The following is an 18,428-nucleotide window of genomic DNA, read 5'->3' on the forward strand; positions in this document are numbered from 1 at the left end:
GTTCTCAGTTTATTGTTATTTAGGTGGCAGAATACAACAGCATGCTCTTTTTCATATCTCCATGTTTGCAGTTTTTCATGGATCTCTGTGTGTTGTGTGTTTGTCTCAACCTCTGCAAATTCTTGGATTTTAGCTTGGAAAAACCTTGAACCTTTCCTCTCACTTCCTTATCACTTTACTTTCAGTGTTTTCTTGCCTCTGCATTATATAGGGTGATTCATATAAAATTAACACATTTCTTTGTCGTTTTATTTTAACAAGAATACATTGTAATTCTCAGTGTTTGTTGCACATGACGTTGTACACCTGGGAGATTCGTACATCCTCGAGAGTGTGTGCATCTGTGTAGGATTTGGTAGTTTTCATACTACACACATATGCCGTACCGCCTTAGTTGTTGTGAAGATGGAGTACATGCTATAAATTTTCATGTTGTTTGTTGAGCAATTGCATGAGAGAGAGCTGCATCAAAGGTGCTACATCAAATGAGTCCTTGGCGCTGATACAAAGTTTATTTGAGGATCGGATGACTTTCTGGAACCAGCCATCGAGATTACCTGATTCGACACCCGCAGACATTTTTTTTTAAAAGTAAAAACTGTACACTATATGCCCTTGGACATTATACAAATTGAAGGAGAGCATTACAAACAAATGAAAACAGCATACTCCATGAACAGCCAGGAACAGGGAATGATGTGTCCAGGGGAGGGGGGTATACTTTTTCAGCATGTAATCTAAAGGTTATTAACCTCCAAAATCTATCCTACAATTCAGATGTAATAACTTGTTGGTAGCTTTATTCTCATTCACATACATTGGTAATGAAATGTGTCAGTTTTATATGAATCACCCTACATCACCTTAATGCTCCATGTGTGAGCCTTGAAAAACAATTTTGAACTAATATCTTTTGAAATTGGATGAATTCACATAAGTTAAGACTGATTTCTGATTTATTGTAAAAATGAGGCAAATTAAGTTTAAAAGGGGAAAAAAATCATTTTTAGCTTCCGTTGTTTATGAATAACTGAATTTTTGGAAATTCCTCGCTTTCAATTTATATTCATCCCCAAATCAAACACTGAAAAAATTGTGTAAATGAGAATATAATCGAAGATATTACAAATAGTATTGGGATTTCGGAGCCTATCTAATGATGCCTTGTAATAAAGGGGTACCAGGTTTGATACCAGTGGAGGAGCATAGTGGTTCAGATCCTATTTAAAACTGTAGGTCCAGTCATAATTAGCCTTTCTATGCATAAAATGGACTTAGATTAAAAACTAAATCACTCCTCCTCCCCATTCAAACATACAAAAAACCCTCCCTTTAAAAATAACACAAGGTTAACTTGATGATAGAAATAAGTAACTACAATCAGTTTATGAGTGTGGAAGCACTGTAGTATAAGCAATAAACAAATTAAAGGAAAAGTTTGAGTTTGGAAGTAACCATTGACGAATAGTAGGATGAGTTCCCCTGGTTTCAACAAAATATCTTGAATAAAGAGCTGTTCTACTCTATAGAGAATGGTGCACAGTTGATCTGTATGTACAGAAACTATTTTTTGACACAAGTGTGTTCTGTAGTAAATTTTGCTTGTTAGCTTTATTTATAACAGATCTTACCACACTGGTTGATTTTGTATTATTAGAACTGATAAACATCTGTTCCGTAATATCTCCTCACTCCTTTCACTCTCTCTAATTTTATATTTCTGAAAGGTAAGAATTTTCAAGGTACATGAATTGTACATATCATTATGCTTTTCTTTTCAAATCATTTTGTGAGTTACAATGTGTATGTACAACACAGATTACAACATACAACTTTCTTAATTTCTTCCTAGTTTCCAAAATGTGGTATAGAAATTTATCATTTATTCATGTTTATGCTACATGTTCCAGAATGTGGATTGATTTGATTTATTTTACTTTGTTTTTCTGCCACTTGTAGCTAATTATGAATATGAGAATGAGTGATGAGATATGATGAAATTGATGAAGTGGCACTTACAAAGGACACCCATGCCCAGGCCAGATTTCGAACCCTGAGCCCATGACATCGAAGTATGCTGTGCTAACCACTCTGCCACAGAATTTGACCACATTGGTTCCAACTTGTCACTCTTCCTGTACGCGATCGCTGAACAGTTTCTGTGCCAATCGTAAACGAGAAAAAATGTCATCTGCGAGATAGCGAGGAACAAATAGAAAGCAGAGAAGCAGCATTTAAGCATGTGGTGTTGCCACTTCCAAAGTTTTTTCATCACTTTTTTATAAGTTCAGGGTGGCTACTCACTGGGAATTCTGCATGAAATTATTGACTCTGGGAATTCTGCATGAATTTTTCTCTGTAGATGTGAAAAATTACAACTTTTATTAATCCAAATCCCATTGAATTTAAACATATTTGTAAATAGCCTGTGGCATCTTTTTCACAGTTTATCTTTTATTTTTACCAAAAGAAAGAGAAATCTGTATGGAAAATAAAATATAATTCTCTCAGTCCCTTTAGATTACTTTGTTAGTGTCCTTTCAGAACAATCTATCTGACAAACGGAAGATTATTGCAAGATAAGATATCTTGAAGGTGATTAGTTAAATTTGAGTTTGAAATGATTATGCAATTAACAATTTTTCGTAGATTAGTACATCCCGTAAACATTTGTGACTTGTGTTTGCACATGTTTTTATGCATCTTCTGAGTATGTGAAATGGTAAAAGTAAACGCCACACCCTAAATTAAATATTTTAAATATACAAGGTACCATTTAATTGAATTAGAATTTTTGGACACATTGTAATCACACAGACCCTTTACATTTTTATTATATCTGTGTGTGTATGTGTGGTGAGAGTGGTAGTACGTAAGGTATAATTGTATGCCTGAATTTTTGGAAAGTTTATCTTGAAATACGTGAATTATGCATGAATTCTACCATGGGCCTAGAGTGGCCACCCTGAAGTTCGTTTTGCTCTATTATCATGGTATTGGTTAGTGTGCTGTACAAACATTCTCATGTAGCTTATTCATAGGCTGGCTTCAACCAACACTGAGGATTGACAGTAGAAAGCAACACCATATGATTTTTGCTCAAAATGTCAACTTTCAGTGAACATGGGAACAACTTATTCCAAACGCATTTTATGTTACTCCAGTGCATGGTATAGATATGTTACTTATTCCAAAAAGAAGGCTCATGAATCTTATCATTTATATTGTTTAGAAATATGATGTACATCTGCTACCTATTCCAAAATAAGATACATGCATACACCTTCACCTGGAGCAGGAATTTCAGAATAGCATTCTGGCATTTAGCTATCTTTCTCCTTAAATGTGATTCGGTTGCTAGTTCTTGGGCTTTTACTGGAATGCCATTGCTGTATCCCACTTGGTTCCCATCCATAATCAACTCCATAAATATTTTGGTTTGATCACCCCATGGTACATTGGCAACAGTCATGCACGCTAGATGCAACTTTCTATACCATACAGATTAGCATAGCTCAACACTCAAATTGAACATGCATGCACAATAATCCTACACGTTTATGTTTCTATACCGTGATTTGAAATGAAGGGGTAATAAAGTTATACATTTTCCAACTTTTGGCACGATGTACCTATAAAACAATATGTAGAGTCATAAATGCGTTTAGTAGAACACCAATCATGTTCATGATCTAAATAATGTATGAAATAACATAAAACATTAGTATATCATGTAAAGTAATAACAGGAAATGTAGATCAGTGTGAGAAGTGTAAAAAAATTACTATGCTTTACTAAGCGAAGTAAAATATATTGAGTTTAAGAACGGCAAAGTTACGTAAAAATATGACCAAATCATTCCTTGTGGAATGTAAGATGCAATTGTTTTATATTTATCAAAGCAAACCTTCTTCCTTTATTGCTGAATGAAGGAGATATCATGTCAAAATGATAAGCAGCACATCATGTGTCACTTCAAAACTAACCAAATACATGTTTATACAATGCCATACCACTATGGTATGAAGCATTGATATATATATTTATTCATTCTCAAGGGATATGTGTCACTTGTCAATCTTCTTAACATGTGCAATGCACTACATTTTTATGCATCGCTTTGATAATCCAGCTGGTTTTTGTACTAGTCATTATTTGCTTGTCAGTAAAGCAAGCAGCTTAAATGAGTTTTGATTTTAGACATAACTTCTTGAATGTAACTGGAAAATGAGTGTAAGATTTGTTATGTAAGTAGGACATTTTAAATAACCACATCTTACTCTGTCTGTGTGTGTGTGTGTGTGTGTGTTTACACTGTTTTGAACAACCCAATAAAGCAATTGCATATTACATGTTTTTTATTGTTCTAATTCTCTCATCATTTATTTTCTGTTTGATCCAATTTTCATATCCTTCACTTCCGCACCCCATACTTCTGCTCTTTCATATTTTTTGGTAACAACTTTAATTTAGAAATATGTTATAGTAGAGTATTTCACTGCTAGGTTGAACCAATAACTTAATTATTATGAAAATTCTAATTTTTGTAGGAAGGCCAAATTGCAGTACAACATGTACAATCACGGACACTTCTGGGTTGTAACATTCCCATTGGCTTTCAATGAAAACATTACAACCCAGAAGTTTCTGTGTCTGTACATGAATACCTACAGCCTCTATCACGGCAAATTGGGATTTTGGTCACCAAGTAGCTAAGATGGCAAAAAATTCCATGTCAGGAATTGCATCTACATGGTTTGGAAAGTAGGTGTTGTTAGGGCTAGTACGAGGGTTGAAATGAAAGTATTGGCAACACATTCATACATGACAATCCATTTATTGCACAACCTGCTGACTTTTACATTCCCTCAATGTAATCTAAGCTATATTTATGACAGTCTTCCACACTGCTGGATGATGCTGAACACCACTAGCAGTGACTTTTTATTTGTGTTCATGAAGGAGCACCCTATTGCTTGATGATGGCATCTAGTGGGGAAACGCTATCCTCTAGTGGTTCCTTGACTTTGGGAAAGAGATCAAAGTCATGGGGGCTCATGTTGGGGGAATACAGAGGATGTTCGAGTACCACCACCGTGTGAGTAATTCCTTTACACAAGGAGCGTTGTGACAGCAGACATTCTCATGAAGGAAAATGGGCAGACGTGCTTGAAAATGCAACCATTTCCTCTTCACTAGTAACAACAAACGTGATGCCTTCTCTCTAGACTTACTGGGAACTGCAACACCCTCTTTTGATTATATGTGATGTGACGACAATATTGCCATTACTTTCTTTCCAACCCTCGTTTCATTGCAGATACGAACATTTTGGACATGATCGGATTTACCAACATATCCTGATTCCACTTGGCAAGGTTTGCTAATTCCATGAATATGTGCATGCTTGAACTCACAGTCTGTGGTCCCAAGTTTGAATCCTGGCATTTCTGTGTGACTGTCCCTTCATCAGTTTAATCTAATTACTATTGTTCCTCATCATTGCAATTATCTAAAAAGTGGCAGAATGAAAGCAACATTAAGTAGATATAATTCAAATACATGCATATCTCTCTTGACTTTTTTTTTTACTTTTGTTATTTAGCGTCACTTTCCTGACATTTTTTTGCTATCGCAAGAATCAGGATGAGTGATGACATGATAAACTTGGTGAAGACACTCTCAAGGATCACCCATTCCCATGCTGAGATTCAAGCCCATGGCCCCCTGGCATTGTGACACCTGTGCTTCGGAGGTCAGCACATATCACTTGAAAACTGACCAATGAAATACAGGTATACAATGCCATGATGATATATCATATTTCACCACATAATTGTCACACCTTGTTTTTTCAATCCAAAAATTGGTTTATAAGTTTTCATTGTGTAAGCATCGTGTCTGTTCATCGGATAACAAAACCAAATGATAGTGGAGCAGAATCTTTGGACACAGAAGATTGAATTTTGTAAATCCGTACTTCGTAACACTGCAGTGTATATTCTCCAGTGGAATATTTTGACTATAATGCACAAACCAATAACAACTAAAGTGCTATTTTTTTTATTTATTTTTTTATTGGAAAAATGTTTGCTAATCTGGCACAAAGAAATGATGTGATGTACGTCATTTGACTGTAATGACTTCAAGAGGATTTTCTACCTTCCTGAAGGATTTCGAAAATATATTTTTAGTAAAGGCTTTATCCAACTTGCTTGCCTTTTCAGATGTATTATTCAGTATATTGCAGTCTAAAAATGTTGATATTTTGTATTGCAGTAATGAAATAATTGAACTGTAGGGGTGATGGGTGTTCCACCAACCCCTCTGGTTACAAAATCGTGCTTTAAAAATTAATTGTATAGCGAAGTATTGAACATTAATTTTCTCGTTTAAACAGTCTTTGCTTCTCCTTACACTTCAAATATATTAATATTTTAAATGAAGTATTTACTTCATGTAAAATAATTTATTCAATTTAATGTTTTTCTAAATATTTCTAAATTTACACAAAAAATGTACGGAGAAAATTTGTAATATTGGTTCACAGAAATGAGAGGGTGAGGGGTTAACACTCCTTCTTTGCCAACACCTTAAGTTCAGGATCAGGAGACGCCACTGTATGGGATGAACCTAGTAGTGAAACACCCTGTATCAGAAATGCTATAACATTTCCACTGTATATAGTGGCAATACAAGTGTAATATAAATGTCAAGGAAAGGAAGATTCTTGTACCTAAAGTTGACTTAAACGCGTATGTGCTCAGTACATGGTATGCTAGTACGAAACTGACGATTGTGCATGTGGTTGCCCAAACCATGGTGATATTCACTTGGGAAAAATGTAAGGGAAATAAGGGGGATGAGACATTATTTCCCATGCTAAAGCACCAATCATGTGTGTCACTTTATAGTTGTTCCAGCTAGAGAATGGACTTGGAAATTCTATTTTTATCTTTTCTGTCGAAAGCCAAAGAGGGTCACGTGAATCGCTGAACCAATCGACTTTGTCCAGTTGCCATGGTGACACATTGCCAAATTTTTCGTTTCGAGTAATTTTTGAAACGTGGCACCCTCAACAAGGCCAAGCACAGCGGTGCTTAATGGTTGCCGCAGCACAGCAAGCGAATGGGTCTCCGATTCCCTGTCTCTCCCTGAAATGGGAGCGAATGCTGCATGTTGACAGGAAGAGTTGTCGTGTTAGACTGGACAAAAATCAGGCGTGTAGCGGCCGGTAGCAACACCGCTTTCCCCCCCTTGAACTGGAGGCAGAAAGTCTGGTTTTCCTCAAGTCCAATCTTTGGTCGGTTGGACGGTAGATACATTGGTGTGCCATTGTCCCGTAGGAACCACACTTTTGTCTGTTCACTAGTGTTGACTCCTTTCAAAGCAATGCATCTTGCATACATTATAGTTTGTAAATGTAGACTGCACCTGTAAGGAAGAAACTCTTGATGTACAATAACAGGTGCAGGCCACCAGACATGCAACAACAGCTTCTTGGGATGGAGTGGACGGTTTGCAGACTGTGGCATGGATCGCATGAATCTGTCAATGGTAACCAATAATGCTGCTGGAATGGTGGCCCCATTTTTCTTCACACAAATCCAAAAGTGGGTCAGTGTTGTGAATTGAGACCAGTAAAAAACAGAGTGTCAGCCTTTGCAGTTTATTGAACAGAGCCCACTTACCAAGCTTACACGACTTCCCCAGTTGATGCAAATGCAAGTAGGGCCTCCCCGATGTCATAGTAGAAATGTCTTTGCATAAAGTGGACTTAAAACAACAATTCAATCATTCAACCCAGTTGATGCAAGCAAATGGTTTCAGCACTTGCATATAACATTTCTGTAAGTTCATGACATGCTAAGGAGGAATCATTTTTCCACAGTGATTTTCAAATCTTTGTTATTCATGACTGAGGGTCTTCTGGAGCTTAGTGCATCTTCAAGCGAATTCTGGCCTGGGCATGGGTGTTCTTTTTGAGTGCTCCTTCATTAATATCATCACTCATCCTTATTTTTAGTATTAGCCAAAAGTGGCAGAAACGCGAAGTAAAATAAACCAAATCAATAAATTGACCAGCTTCAAATTTCTTATAACACATTTGTGCTGTACAATTTGTTACAGCACTGCTTTCAAATGCAATACTACATATTGTATGACATGTCGTTGTCACATTTGTACTGAATTTGCATAAGGGATCCATTCTTACTGTTTTATGTGTGTTCACTTACAACACACATCATCTTCTAATGTAGGGATGGCCAAACAGATCCGGGTCCAAAAGTTCCAAATCTAGATCCAGATCCGAAAATCCAGATCTGGATCCGGATCCGAAAATCCAGATCCGATAGTTTCGTATCTCAATTCCATTATAATATTACCACACCTTAAAAGGTATTATGATCTATTACAAAGAAATTTTTCATTTGTTAGTCCTACAAGATTTTTTTCAAGCATTGTTCCTAAAATAATTTGCTATTCATCGGCTAACACACTCGTGCACAAAAATAATCTTACTTGTTTAACATAAAATGTCAGAGGTGATTTTGTAAATGATTCGAATGTATTGGAAATGGAAACACACATAAATGTGAGACATCCCATTCCAGGATGGAACTTTTAACACATTTAACAAGATAGAAATGTTATACAAAAATTATACAATTGTTCTACAGTTACAGTTTTAAAAATTATAATAAAACATTATAATATATACAGTGTTACATAATTACAAAGTGTAAGACTAACAAGGGAGGTTATCTAAGTGTCCCCCTCCGATTTTCATGAAACTTCGCAGGTGTATAGAGAGCCCAAAGGAAGAAATACGTGTTTTTTTGTTTTGGCTAAAAAAAACTGTTCTAGGGGGCAACCCCCCCTCAAATGTTAAGATGAGGACAAATTGAAGTGGGGATCTGACCCCTGTGTCCCCCTCCGATTTCCATGAAACTTGGCAGGTGTATAAAGGGGTCCAAAGGAAGAAATACGCGTTTTTGTTTCAGCTAAAAAACTGTTTTAGGGGGCAAAACCCCCCTCAAATGTCAAAATGAGGACAAATTGAAGTGGGCATTTAACCTCTGTGTCCCCATCCGATTTTCATGAAACTTGGCAGGTGTATAGAGGGACCCAAAGGAAAACATACATGTTTTTTTGCTTCAGCTAAAAAACTGTTTTAGGGGTCAAAACCCGTCTCAAATATCAAGATGAGGACAAATTTATGTGAGGATCTGACCCCTGTCCCCCTCCGATTTCCATGAAACTTGGCAGGTGTATAGAGGGGCCAAAAGGAAGAAATACGTATTTTTTTGTTTCAGCTAAAAAACTGTTTTTAGGAGGCAAAAGCCCCCTCAAATGTCAAGATGAGGACAAATTGAAGTGAGAATCTGACCCAGGTGTCCCCCTCCGATTTCCATGAAACTTGGCAGGTGTATAAAGGGGTCCAAAGGAAGAAATACGTGTTTTTGTTTCAGCTAAAAAACTGTTTTAGGGGGCAAAACCCCCCTCAAATGTCAAAATGAGGACAAATTGAAGTGGGCATTTAACCTCTGTGTCCCCATCCGATTTTCATGAAACTTGGCAGGTGTATAGAGGGACCCAAAGGAAAACATACATGTTTTTTTGCTTCAGCTAAAAAACTGTTTTAGGGGGCAAAACCCGTCTCAAATATCAAGATGAGGACAAATTTATGTGAGGATCTGACCCCTGTCCCCCTCCGATTTCCGTGAAACTTGGCAGGTGTATAGAGGGGCCAAAAGGAAGAAATACGTATTTTTTTGTTTCAGCTAAAAAACTGTTTTTAGGAGGCAAAAGCCCCCTCAAATGTCAAGATGAGGACAAATTGAAGTGAGAATCTGACCCAGGTGTCCCCCTCTGATTTCCATGAAACTTGGCAGGTGTATAAAGGGGTCCAAAGGAAGAAATACGTGTTTTTGTTTCAGCTAAAAAACTGTTTTAGGGGGCAAAACCCCCCTCAAATGTCAAAATGAGGACAAATTGAAGTGGGCATTTAACCTCTGTGTCCCCATCCGATTTTCATGAAATTTGGCATGTGTATAGAGGGATCCTATGCCCCCTGTTTCTTCCTATGCCATATTTACGTGGTTTCGAGGTCAGATCCCAACTTCAATTTCTCCTCATCTTGACATTTGAGTGCGGGAGGGGTGGGTTGCCCCCTAAATCCGTTTTTTTAGCTGAAACACAAAAACATGTACTTCTTCCTTTCGGCCCCTCTATACGCCTGCCAAATTTCATGGAAATCGGAGGAGGACACTTAGATAACCTCCCTTGTAAGTGTATTAATTACAAATCACGCACGCATATATATATTTATATGTAATATATATATATTAGCAGGTAACAATATGTTATAAACACATTCTTACTTTCCAAAGAAGCACTCATGTGGGATGGCCAAACACGGATCCGGTTCCGAAAATTCCATATCTGTGGATCCGGATCCAAAAAAAATAAGGATCTGGATCCACGAATCCAGATTTCGGATCCATCAGGATCCGGATCTGTCCATCCCTATTCTAATGGTGTATTTGTTTGTTATATTTTCTACTGATCAGGGTTGAGTTTCCACTGAGTGGTACAGATTCTCTCTTCCCCTGGACATATTTCCTTTTAGTTAATAAAAAGTGCATTCAGGCAGATTTTCTTTTTCAGAGTAAAGATGTCCAAAGTCCAGGTTTTCTGCAAACCTTAACAAAACATTTAGAACATCAAAAATATTCATAAGTCATAACATGCTTGCTAGATGTCATGCTACAGTCCTTGTGCAGTCACTGGACTTCTGGGGAAAGTGGAAATTGTAAGGAACATGTGGGTTGTGTCAACAAAAAGGCAAGCTGGTGCAGCAAAATTCCAATGTTGCCACCTACAGTTGTAAATAATTGTTCACCCAGTTTAGACATAGTATTATTGTGCGGATGTGATGTGGGAGGTTTTGATGCATAATTTGATGAAAAGAGGTTCTGCATTGCAATGGCAGACAAGAAATGTACTTCACAACGTGTTATATTTCATGGAGGAATAAACACAAGCCTCGTTTCCAAAGATACTCTTGCAGCAAGTCCAGAAGAGAGCCTCTAGAGCAACAGGTGTCTCCATGAAAAGGGGGAAAGAAAAAATTTGCAAGAAAAACTATAATTGACGATTTTAACAAAGGGATTATTAGAAGGCATGTAAGAGATTCTTACATTGTGGACAATGCTGTACCTACTGTAGTGAACCTTCTAAAGAGGTTGCCAGATAAAATCAATTTTCGATTTGGGTCCACAACGTGAAGGAAATGTTTGTGTGATCTCGGATATAAGACTAATAATATACTTTTTTTTGTCAATTAAAATAACATACTGCACATATGCAGCTTTGTTAAGAAATACACTTGGTTGTCAGGCTTTGTGGTTACTTTTATTTGGAATAGCAAGAAATTAGTGTGGTTGCAAACACTGATTTCAAAGGGTGGAGAACTCATTATGAGGGTAATCAGTGCCTCTCCGGCCAACTTGAATACTTTCTGCACAAGTTGTTTTAATCAGGCAAAGTTGATAGCAACTGATAGGCCAATATCAGAAACCTATGCACACCACCTTGCGTATCATGTCATCTTGGAAGAGAACTAGTACTTTAATTCAGTTGAACATGGTATCTTGTAGCATCAATTTAGCATGCTCTGTTGTTGTGTTCTTTAGTTACATTAGAAAATAGAAATACTGAAACAAAGATGTAAGTTTACAGATGAACTTAAAGACAGTACGTTTTAGATAAGACACTTACATTGCATGTCATCCTTTCTCTAAGTAGCTGAAGTCCAGTTTTGGCATGTACTTACTTTTTACTCAAGCTTTTGCCACATCATGTGGCTTCTTCGGGACTTTGCCTTCTCTCCCAAAAAGTTGTCGACCAACACCAACTTTGACAACATAGTTTCCAGGCATCCCTAGCCATCTTGTGTCCCTACTACAACTTGGGGAGTTAAAATTAACAGAAAGTTAACTGAACCCGTGTCACTAGCATGCCACTAGGTGAGTTTGTTTGAATTCTATTTTTGGTAAATAAAAGAAGCAAAATGTTGTTACAAAAACGGAGTCAATTTTGGGTTCAAAAGTGGTAAATAAAATAAAATTTCGCCATTATAGCGGTGAAAAAGCGGTGTATAAAATGACATTTTGGTTTTAAAAAATGTGAATATAATCCCAAATTTGATTTAAAAACTGTCTTTACTACAGAGAATAATCATATCCTGTCTAATAGCACATTTATATCATTACCAGAATATTAAGTTTATTCCTGTATAAAGGGGTCCGTTTTTGCTTCTCAAACATTTACAGCAGAATTAATAAATTTTCTGTGAATTGCATAACACACAGGATAATTCCGGTTTAGAAAGTGTCGCTGAATAAACTCTATAAATTTCTTGTTTAAGAGTCTATTTTGCCCGTGCTGGGTTGCTAGTCCCTCATCGGTAGGGTTACCAGACGTCCGGTTTTTCCTGGACTTGTCCTATGTTTTAGCGTTATGTCCGGCGTCCGGGAGGAATTTGAAAAATATCATAAATGTCCTACATTTTGAGCGTCACAAAATATTAATTAGGAAAATATGTAACAGAAATAAATTATGCAAGTTACAAGTCTATGGACTGCGCTTCCAAACTCAATACTGAAATTTATTTTGATTCAGTCATTGTCCAAAAGAAAAACAAAAGTTTGTTCTGCTATTAAATAAACGGAAGCAATTAATGAACAAAGTTTTGGGACCACTTTCTGATTACGTCATTGTTCAATTCCTGAGCAGAATTATACTGACTGTGAGTCCAGATGCCAAAGCCTCGCTTGTGTGTCAAACACAGTTCAGGATGCATTAATACAAGAAAGCAGATCTAATTCTCTTCTTAAATTCAGCTTCAGTTTTTATCTTAACTGCCCCTTTCGTAGGTGTTTTTATTAAATAAATATTTATTTTCTTAATTACTAATTTCCAACTTTTCCTAAGTAGGGGTCGAATAAATGAAAGTTAAGAAAAACAGAAAAAAGGTCTAGAAAAGTCCAGAAAAATTCAAGAATTCTGGATGTATTATTGGTGTTATTGAACTAAAAACTACCCAAGATGAAACTTCTGGAACCATTTTGAATTACAGAATTGCTGGATATTTATTTGCCATTACAGGTCATAATTCAAATGTTGAGAGAGTACTTCATTACCATCAGCACAACAGTCTCACGAGAGAAATTATTTTTTCATAAAGTCTGTAAAATGTTTGGTACTGGTCCCTATAATTTCAAAGAGTTTGACTTTCCACTCTAACATATACCTAGTCTGGCCATAAAGACTGTTGCACACTATTTTGTGAATAAATTTAATATGGTTTCAGATTTTTAAATGTTCTTTTAGTATGTTACACTTACATATATTACACACAAATAGCACCAATCAGTTTTCAAAATGTACACTTTTCGCCATCACACAGGCTCGAAGTCTCCCTGACCAAGCATCTATTACAGCACGATGGTCTTGATGGGAAAGTCCGCCCCTGCTGCTATCAAGGAGCGCTTTTAACTTTCAATTATAGGGTGCTTCTTCTAGCAGATAGTCCCCTCTAGCTCTGGGCAGAGTTTGTAGTCCTAGGTACTAAGATCATGGCTATCAGGTGACCAATCAAAAGTGGAGATGATATCGAGTACACTGGTCTCCAGTCACCGTCGGGTCATCCTTGCCTTATGAGCTGGGGCAGAATATTTCTTGAACATCCAGGATTCATTGTGAAACATTGTTTGGTTCAACAGTGTCACGAGAGCGTCCAGGAAACTTTCCACATATGTTTTTGCACGGCTTTTAAGCACTTTTCTTAAAAATGAGCCCTGGTGGAACTCTTATATCTCACCCCCCACCAAACCATGACTGAGGAGCTCTGGTGACATCTCTGATTTTTGGAAACTCTCTCACAAACGTCTCTAGAGTTTGAAGCATACACCCTTTCATTTTGGCGGTTAAAACTTTATTCAGTGGTGAACAATTTCTTATCAGTGAAGAGAATCCTGCAATGCCCATTGGCAACGTACCGCTGCAGGAGCCGTCTCGATTTCAGTTCCCTCTGCTTCTTCACTTGTTTTGTCAGGAAATTTCCAGTACTCCACTGGTAAGCTCCAATTCCCAGGTCTTCATTAAGTACCCTGAACATTGATTGTTGTGAAATGTTCAACTCCTGTGCCATTATCACTTGCTTCCAGATGGGATTTTGGCAGATGCGAGTCACCACTGCTTTAACAGCCGCCACTGTTAATACGGTGTGAAGTCGACCAACTCTTGGGCGATCTTTCATGCTACCAGTATCAGTGAATCTCTGGATTGTCTGATACAAAAACCTTTTGCTGATCTTCAGGATTTTTAAGGTCTGGAAAATCTCAGTGAGTGACTTCCCAACCATATGCAGAGCAATTGCGGCTACTCTGTTTTCATATTCACCCCACTCCATGGTAAGCACAAGAAGATACACGCTTGCTCTTTCACAGCTGAACACACAATAGTCAGGAGTGAACTTCAGCACAAGCATGGTTCATGAGCACTTTTTATTTCCAGTTCAATGCCAGAATCGGTTATTTGGACTTTTGTAAGTTGTTCACAAAGTGTTACATTCCTTTGTGACTGCTAGTCTTATCAGTTCAGGTGGCACTTGTATAGGTCATCTCTTCTGGGGGCTAAGAAATGGGATTTGAAGCCCTGAGCTCAATAGACAATCAATGATTGCTGGTTGCTGGCTTTTGGTCAACAGTTTTGGAGCAGTCTGAGTTGTTAATGAGACCTTGCAGACCACAGTCTGTCCTGTAGGCTTGTGTTGCCATACCTGAAACACTAGAATGATTCTGCTGCATTAGATTTGCTGATCACATCAAAGCCTTCAACGTCATAAATTGTCTTGGCCAACACCCTAGCTCTGCAACCTTATTTTCAATATTGTCGAAATCATAATTTTTTTGTTGGCCATTTTAAAATTCATGAAAACTCCAAATATAGGAGGACACAAATTTTTAGCAAACTAATCTACTTGTAACTGTAAAACATGATAAGAAAGTCGCATTCTCTTCTTATACAGTGAACTCTTTAATTCGTAAAAAAAAAAAAAGGTGCTTGGATAATTTGAATAAATTGGTAATTCGAACAGAAGTTTATTCTCCTTGAAATACCTATTGAAACCAATGGTAAAAATTAATATGTAATTCGAATTTTTGAACCTTTTATTTGGATAATTCATAGGCAGCTATCAAGAGGCAGTGGAAGGGAAGAGAAAGTTTCTGTTTGTTGCTAAGTGGCTTGCACCCTCTCCTCAATAACATTGGATGTTCACCTCCTTTGTCTTTGAATAATAATATAATAATAACAATATCGTCTTTATTGGGAGGGCGTGTTTCGGCCTCGCGGACCGTTCTTACAACCCTCACTAGCCAATGATTTGTGAAAGTCTTCTCCTCTATCATCAGTTGTCAGTTACGATTAGCTAAGGTACCTTGTTCACAATGTTAAAGCGTGGCACGTATACTCATGTACGTTTTAACTACTGTAGGACTAGCTGGTTCATTGGCCAAACATGTTAAGTGGTCAACTTTCTCGCCACCATAGTTCCTGGGTTTGAGTGTATGAGAGTCCCTTCTTAATTTCATCTCATCATCACTTATCCCCATCATTGCAATTAGCCAAAAGTGACAGAAATATGATTCTAAATAACAAAAATACAAATACAGTACTAACATATGAGGGTTGATCAGCATGCTCTGCCCCTGACCTAGAAGACTTGCCAGAGGGCCATTTAACTACTCTTATTTTTCAACAATGCACTTTTCCAATGGGTGGTCTAAGGCTTCAATTCTTTCACGGAAAAAATCTTCCGACTGCTTCTGAAACCATACGTTTACAGCATCCATCATTCAGAATCACTGCTGAAACTCTTGCTATGCATATGGAGGGTGATCAACCAATTGAAATTCTCCTTTGTGTAGCGGCCACTGCAATTTGGGATGTCTGAAGTGGCACATTGTCATGCTAATGGAGGATACCCTGGGCAAGCTTTCTGTGCATCTTCGTTTTGATAGCATTTCATACTTTTACAATTAGGCTGGCATAGTAACTCCCTGTGACTGTTGTGCCATGTTCAAGGTACTCCACCAGCAGTATCCCCTTTGCATCCCAAAATATGGAAGCCATGACTTTGCCTTTGGACTGTCGAACCTTGAACTTCTTCGGTGCTGGGGATCCATGGTGTTTCCACTTCATGCTTTGCATTTTTAACTCAGGATCAAAGTGGTTTCATCCATTGTTACAGAACTTTGAACGAACATCACTTTGTAGGTTCTGATGAGGGATCTGGCATGAGCATTTTCAGAACCCATCGCGCTGAATTTTTTTCATGTGCAAATGTTCTGTCAATATGGCCTGTGTACTACCATCTGAAATCTTACAGATCTCTGTTAAATATAGGATAGTCACGTGATGGTCACTCATACAATATCGTGGACTTTACTGGTCATTTTTTCAGTCACGTCTGTCATTGGGGGTCAGCCAGCGTGTTCATCTTCACACGACTTCCTTCCACACTTGAATTCCAGACACTATCTTTTAACCATGTCATATGAGAGCATACTCCTCTAGTGTCTTCCTTATATCATTTTAAATGTCTGTTGATGATAGATTTATTAATTTTTTTTCCAGCAAATATTTGATGACTGCACATATGTCTATTTTCTCCATCTTCTTTTAAATGCTTATACCTCTTCACACTTCAGTCACCTGTAAAACAAAAACAAAAACCAAGAGATCAAAAGAACTTGGTGGGTGTTCATGACTGAAATAGACCATGCAGCACACGATTTTTTTCCCCATCCAAGACCTGGAAGTGTGCCAGCTTCAGAGAATGCTGATCAACACTCATAATACTTCAGTATTGTAATGCATTGCTTTGTAAGTTTACATTTGGCTGATTTGCCACAGCATATATTTTTTGTAGCAAAGGCAGCAGCTAAACCTAACAACTGCACCACCAGTTATTAACATCTTATCACCAAACAAGTTTCAAAATCAATGTACTATCTAATATTTTGTTAACATTAGCTGTAATGTCCTGAACATTGCGCTGCAGTTTAATGCTTCATATTCTTAAAAATTGAGTTAATTCGTCTATTATTTTGTTAAATGTTAATTGTGTCACAGACAACCAGTTTATGAAGGAAGATCCATTGTCTAATCTATTTCAGGTTTAGTTTTCAAATTTCATCATAATTTCTCACTTGATAGTCAAAAGTGGATGGTTATCAACTTGGTTTGGTTTGGTTTGAGTTGGTGTTTTAAGTCCACTTTATGCACAGTAAGGCTAATCGGGACTGGACCTACAGTTTAAAGTGGGATCCGAACCACTGTGCCATGTGCCTCCACCGGGTATCGAACCAGTGACCCCTTGATTACAAGGCGACGACGCTACCACTGGGCCATTGGGGAGGCCCGGTTATCAACTTGTAGATAGATATCAACCTAATGAACTGCAAAATAAACAGGTGTCATCAGGAAAAGAGTATATATATCAAACACAGAGGATTATTCTTTCATATTTGGCCCTTATGGCTTGTTCAAAATGAAAATTCTGAGCTTTTATACTTTGTAAATCTAGTATATTTAGAATAGCCTTTTGCTAAGGTTAATATTAGGCTTTTGTTTTACTACATACTGATGAAGTTCATTGCAGCTTATCTGAGTTTCTTTCTTATAGGAGCAAAGTATAGTTCCTTTCAATTATGTGAAGGTACATCACGTAGTTTTATATGCAGTTGTCAATTTCATGTACAAACGTTTAGATGTATACGAAGTTTGTCCAAAAAACCGAACTTTTTCAAAACAAATGTATTTACCTTGCACACATCCTATTCAGTTTTATCACCTTCAAAGAACTGTCCTCTGCTGCTAATACATCGCTCCCAGCACTTCTTCCACTGTTGGAATGCATTCTGGAACTCATTTTGGGGAATAACCTGCAGCTCACGGAGCAAATTTTCCTTAATCTCCTCAATGAACTGGGATCGGCATCCTTTCAGGGTGGATTTCAACCTGGGAAACATAAAGAAGTCCGCAGGGGCCAAATCAGGTGAATATGGAGGGTAGGGTACAACAGGAGTACTGTGCTTGGCGAGAAATTCTTGAATAAGGAGTGCTGAATGCACGGGTGCATTGTCATGATGTAGCATGCATGTTCGATTTACCCATGCCGCAGGCCTTTTCTTCCTGACAGCCTCCCTCAAATGATGCATCACATCCAAATAAAATTCTTTGTTGATGTTTTGACCATGTGGGGCAGGACGTACTCATAATGCACAACACCTTGATAAGATAAATACAGAAGGAGCATCACTTTGACAGTGGAGCGACTTTGGCGTGCCTTTTTC

At 37.6% G+C, this 18,428-nt stretch overlaps 1 protein-coding gene across 1 annotated transcript in view; it reads left to right on the top strand.

The window, feature by feature from the left end:
- The window catches only part of LOC146000475 (uncharacterized), a 137,281-nt gene that overhangs the window by 107,374 nt on the left and 11,479 nt on the right, over positions 1-18,428 (top strand). The gene's annotated exons all lie outside the window — the stretch shown is intronic.

The sequence above is a fragment of the Lepisma saccharinum genome, chromosome 16 (genome assembly GCF_977018435.1).
Source record: "Lepisma saccharinum chromosome 16, izLepSacc3.1, whole genome shotgun sequence".
Lineage (NCBI taxonomy): Eukaryota > Metazoa > Arthropoda > Insecta > Zygentoma > Lepismatidae > Lepisma > Lepisma saccharinum.